This window comes from Emydura macquarii, unplaced genomic scaffold (assembly GCF_026122565.2).
Source record: "Emydura macquarii macquarii isolate MOO-44397 ecotype Brisbane River unplaced genomic scaffold, CSIRO-AGI_Emac_v2 contig_2709, whole genome shotgun sequence".
NCBI classification, from domain to species: Eukaryota; Metazoa; Chordata; order Testudines; family Chelidae; genus Emydura; species Emydura macquarii.
The window spans coordinates 1-6,225 of record NW_027132846.1 but is presented as its reverse complement, the minus strand read 5'-3'; positions in this window follow the sequence as shown (position 1 = coordinate 6,225).

Below are 6,225 nucleotides of genomic sequence, written 5' to 3'. Positions count from 1 at the left end.
AAGATAAAGCCCCAGCCTGGCTTTGTCAAAATTGGCTCTCCACCCTTCTGGATCTTTAGGTCTGGAAATTTCATGGCTGGACTCTTTAGAGTTGACATGCTCTGGATCCACTAGAGTGGTCATTCTAGGGAGTAGAAAACCATTCAGTAGAGTGATGTACCTGGAAAAGTGGAAGAGGTTCTCAGTCTGGACTGTGCATAATGGTGTTTTGACTCTGCATTCATCTTTACCATTCATCCTGGGCTGCTTACTACACCTAAATAGGAGGGGCTATCGGTGTCATCAACGAGAGTGCTCCTGGCTGTGATTTGGAGTTCCATTTGTGGGTCAACTGAGAGCTTCTCAAAGGCACAAGGGCAGTGGGCAGCAGAGTCCCATTGAATGTGGATGGACAACTGGCATCTGACTCACCTCTGAACATCACCATCCCCCCTCCCTACCGAAAGACACCCCATGCAGTTAGGATAACTATCTGGGATTAAGAGACAAAGGCCGTCAGTCCACAGGCTTCAGGGCATGTGCTGATCACTGAAGGGGGCTCAGGAAGCTGCATTTCCCCAAGGCAGGATATTGCACTGAGAGGTTTATGACTAAGCTGGGGCAATCTGTGCTCCCTCTGTCAGAGAGGCTAGCGGATGGGAGGGACTGTTACTGTGTGTGGAAATCCTACGTTTGAAACAAGGATGCACAAGAGCCTGTCCACGTGCACGTCGCGGTCTCAGGGATTCAGCACAGGACTCATCAGCCAGGAGTAGCAGCAGATGCTCAGATTCTATGACAATGAGCAGCAGCACAGAAATGCTGATAGATAAATGAGCACGTCCAACCCTTGCCTCTTTTTTTCTCTCTGGGGTCTTAGCAGTGCAGGACAACTCTAGCAAGTCTGCAAGACTCAATTTGCCCTGACAATCTGAGCCTGTGTTATCAGTAAATAATTTCTTCACTCTCGGGGGAAGGTCCTAAGCTGAAATTCTCTAGGGTATGTTTACAGCTTTTCCAGCTGTTCACGGAGTGCAGGGAATTGTCCAACGCTCCTGGCCAATCTGAGATTCCGCAGGGATTGTATGGGGGAATTACAAAGGTTCCTGTCCAACACTGCGTGGTTCAGATGTGAGATTCGTACACTGATTTTCAGGTTGCAGGAAGGAGATTTCCTCTCTGCTGCATGGCATTTCGGTGAGTTGCCTGTTTCTGTAATATAATTAGTACTAAGGGCTTGGGAAAAGTTCATGTCAAGAACAATCTGGGCAGGAATTCTTATGCTTGGGACTTGAAATGTTTCGTGTTTTCAGAAACACCAAATGATTTAAAATTGTAAATAAAGATTTATTGTAAATTGTTTAGACAAATATTGGTTTTTCAAATAATTTCCTTGTCTCTTACTCTGTCCTTCTATCTGTCTCCCTATCTCCATGTTTTAGATCTGTCTGGATTTTTCTCTGGTTCTCGCAAGTTTTCCAATTCAGCAACATTATTGCCATGTTAAGACGTATAGCCAAAGCCTTTGCAGTGGGTATGTGTGATAGCCGAGATTTCAGAACATGACTGGGTCACACAGGGTTTCACACACTGGCCAGATTCTGATCTCACTTTCTGCCTTCAGTGGCTTACTCCAGATTGACACTGGCATCACTGAGAGCAAAATCAGGGCTCGTGTGTTTTGAAATCCCTTTCTTCACTGCCCGCCCGGTCTCAGAGTGCAACATAAACTGAAATCTTTTGGGGGGGTCTTCTCTTTCTGTTCCCTGGTCTGATTTTCACTGGCCATGAGGCTCCAGGTCCTTTAGCTGGACTCTTCCTGCAGCCTCTAAGGATGGATGAGCTCATCTGGACCAGAGAAGAACTGACAGGAGGGTACCTGAAATCTAAAACTTACAGCTTAGAGGAGTAAGACAATTAGGAGTGTGCTCTCTCTGTTCTCCCCCATCTCCTGTTTTCTAGAGGATGAGATGCACCGAAATAAAAGCATGTTTCTGGTTTAAAGGAAAACAGGCAGTGTTGGAAATCTCACGGAGGGAGATACAGGATAAAATAATGTGTGTGTGCGTGGGGGGGGGGGATGTGCAGTATCCAGATTGCAGTGGTGCAGAATCCAGAAACAGGACTAATAGCGAATGGACATCCTGCCTAATTCACACACCGAAGAAGTGTAACTAGGCCTCCTGCAATCTCCTGAGGCAGGTGGGTTTTTCAGCCTCTATTGTAACGTGGACACACTGTAGTAGATTGTCTCTGACACTTTCCACAATCCAACCAATCCCTCCTTTTGTGACCAGTCCCTCAATAGCCTTATGGCAACTTCAGGTATTGCCAAAATGGAGAAGCAACATCAGGAAGTTGTGGCTGGGTTTCTAAGTGGTGGAAATATGCTAAAACTTTCTGCCATTTTGAGGCAGCTGGCTCCTTTTAGTGTCCACGTCATCTCCTCCCTTCCCTCAGGTCATAGAATCATAGAAGATGAGGGTTAGAAGGGACCTCAGCAAGTCATCAAGTCCAATCCCCTGCTCAAAGCAGGACCAACCCCGACTAAATCATCCCAGCCAGGGCTTTGTCAAGCCGCACCTTAAAAACCTCTAAAGATGGAGATTTCACCACCTCCCTAAGTAACCCATTCCAGTGCTTCACCACCCTCCTAGTGAAAAACCTTTTCTTGATATCCAACCTAGACCTCCCCCACTGCAACTTGAGAAATTGCTCTTTGTTCTGTCATCTGCCACCACTGAGAACAGCCTAGCTCCATCCTCCCTGGAACCCCCTTTCAGGTAGTTAAAGGCTGCTATCAAATCCCCCCTCACTCGTCTCTTTAAAAGACTAAACAAACCTAGTTCCCTCAGCCTCTCCTCATGAGTCTTGTGCTTCAGCCCCCTAATCATTTTTATTGCCCTCCACTGGACTTTCTCCAACTTCTCCACATCTTTTTTGTAGTGGGCGGCCCAAAAATGGACACAATATTCCAAATACACCCTCATCAATGCCCACTAGAGGGGAATAACTACTTCCCGTGACCTGCTGGCAATGCTCCTCCTAATTCAGCCCAATATGCTATTAGCCTTCTTGACAACCAGGGCACACTGCTGACTCATATCCAGCTTCTTATCCAGTGTTACCCCCAGGTCCTTTTCTGCAGAACTGCTGCCTAGCTCGTCGGTCCCCAGTCTGTAGCTGTGCATGGGATCCTTCCTTGCTAAGTGCAGGACTCTGCACTTTTCCTTTTAAACCTCATCAGATTTCTTTTAGACCAATCCTCTAATTTGTCTAGGTCACTCTGTATTGTATCCCCACCTTCCAGGGTATCTACCACTCCCCCTAGCTTAGTGTCATCTACCCACTTGCTGAGGGTGCAATCTACCCCATCCTCCAGATCATTAACGAAGATGTTGAACAAAACCAGCCCCAGGACCAACCCCTGGGACACTACACTTCTTACCTGCTGCCAGCTAGACATCGAGCCATTGATCACTGCCTGTTGAGCCCAATGATCTAGCCAGTTCTCTATCCATTATATAATCCATTCTTCCAACCTATACTTCTTTAACTTGCTGATCAGAATACTGTGGGAGAGTATCATAAGCTTTGAGGTCTGTCCCTCTCTCCTTTTCTGCACAGGCTGAGCGGCTGCTGCAGTTCCCTTCACCCCCCAGCTTAGTGTCATCTACCCACTTGCTGAGGGTGCAATCTACCCCATCCTCCAGATCATTAATGAAGATGTTGAATAAAACTGGCCGCAGGACCGACCCCTGGGGCATTCTACTTGTTACCAGCTGCCAGCTAGACATCGAGCTGTTGATCATTACCCATTGAGCCTGATAATCTAACCAGCTCTCTAACCATTTCATAGTCCATTCATCCAAACCATACTTCTTTAACTTGCTGATCAGAATACTGTGGGAGACTGTATCAAAAGCTTTTAGGTCTGTCCCTGTCTCCTTTCCTGGACATGCTGAGCTGCTGCTGGGTTCTCTTCACCCCCAGACATGCTGTGTAGGCTGCTCCTCCTTCATTCCTTCCTTTCCCCCCACTGAAGTCTGCATGGGGCTTCGGAGACTGCTACACAGGAACAACGAGCAAGCACATTATATAATGAGAGTTGGCAATTCTAAGTAATGTCAGTGCCTAGATAAATACAGCTGCTTTCAAAGGATCCCTAGAGCAGAGCTTATAGAGAAACATCGAACCTTGGTTTAGAAATTCTCAGTGATGAAGAATCTTTCAAGAGCCTTGATAAATTGCTCCAGTGGTTAATTACTCTCTCTGTTTAAAGTTCCAGAGGGGTAGCCGTGTTAGTCTGTATACAGCAAAAACAACGAGAGTCCTGTAGCACTTTAAAGACTAACACATTTCTGCAGGCATATGCTTTCGTGGGCTGCAACCCACTTCATGAATCTGCTACAGGACACTCGTTGTTTTCGCTCTGTTTAAAAAGTGCACACCTTATTTGTATCTATTTGTCTAACTTCAACCTCCAGGCATTGGATGGTGTTCGACCTTTCTGTGCTAGCCTGAAAAGCCCATTATTCAATATTTGTTCCCCTGTGGGTACTTGTAGACTGTTATCAAGTCACCCCTTAATCCTCACTGTGTATCAACATGAATCTTTTATTGTGGACACCAGAACTGGCCACATTATTCCAGCAGGAGTTGCACAACTGCCAAAGAAAGGTAAAATAACATCTCTTTCTCTACTTGAGATTCCCCTGTTTATCATCCCAGGATTACATTTGCTTTTTCAGCCACAGAGTCACACTGGCAGCTCATGTTTAGCAAATTACCCCTTCATGCCCCCCCAAATCTTGTTCAGAGTCACTGCTTCCCACGATAGAGTCCCCCATTGTGTAAGCATCACCTACCTTCTTTGTTCTAAGATATATATATATATACATATAAGATATCTACCTAGTTTGCCATCCAATCCAGATGACTCATAGTGAGTGACCTGTGCTCTCCATTATTTACAATGCCCCAATTTTTGTGGCATCTGCAAACTTTATCAGTATTCAACTTTGAATTGGGTAAGTAACTGGGTTCCTGACAGATGTCTCTACTTACCCTTGTCAGTGAACAAGGCAGAATAACGAAACCACTGTACTTGTTATGTCTCAGAGACAGATGGATGAATTCCAGAACATGTCTCACCAAAAGAAACAAGGGAGGTAACAAAGCACAAAGTCCCAGCATGGCATGATAATGTGCATTTCCACGGGGAAAAATTGGCTCATATCCAACAGAGGAATTCTATTGTACATCAAATCTATGGTTCATCTAGTCAAATGTCCTCTCTCTGAGAGCAACAACCCCAGGGGTTGCTGAAGAGGGTGTTGGGGGAATAACCTGACCATCATGAGGGAGTCACCTTGATGTCTAATAGCCAGAGATTGGCTTGTGCCCTGAAACTTGTGGGTTTATAGGCTTTCCAAGATATTTATTTTGCTGTAACTATTCTAAAGGAAGATTCTCACTATCCATGTAATTATCCAAAAAGTCTTTCATATTCTTACTTAGCTCCTGGCCCCAACTTCATTTAGTGGCAATGAGTTCCTTTTGCTTTATTATGCACTGAGTAAAGAAAGCATTCTTTTTTTAATCACTTTTGAATTAGCCATGTCCTTTTGACTTTGTGTTATGAGACAGGGAAACATATTCTTAATATACTCTCTACCAGTCAGTATTTTATAGACTCTTCTCAAATCCCCTCTTAAATCTTTCCATTCTCAGGTAACATTCCCAAGCTTTTGAACCTCTTTCCCTAAGAGAGTTTTCCCAGGTTCTTAATCTTTCTCGTTACGCTTCTCTGAACCCCTTTAGTTCTCCAATGTTCTGTTTGAGAATGGCGCTCAGAACTGCACAGAGGAGTCCAGAGGAGTGTGAAACGTTGACTGATAGATCTCATGGCATTGTATTTTCGGTATTATTCCCATCCCATTCCTCCTGTGTCCCAAAGTTTCCTTAGTTTTTCTCCATGCTGGCACTTTGAGCGGAGTTTCACAGAGCTGTAAACTATGTCTCAAGGTCCCTGCCCTGAGTTCATACAGTTAAATTGGAACCTTGTAAGACGTTTGAGGAGTTCAAGTTTTTCCCTCCAGTAGACGTATATGTTGCAATGATTGACATTGAATGCCATCTTCCATCATGTTACTCATTCACCGGGCTTGGTTAGCTCCCTCTGAGAATATCTCTTGCCTGGACTATGGCCTAAATAATTTGATGCCACATGGAAATCATAGAATC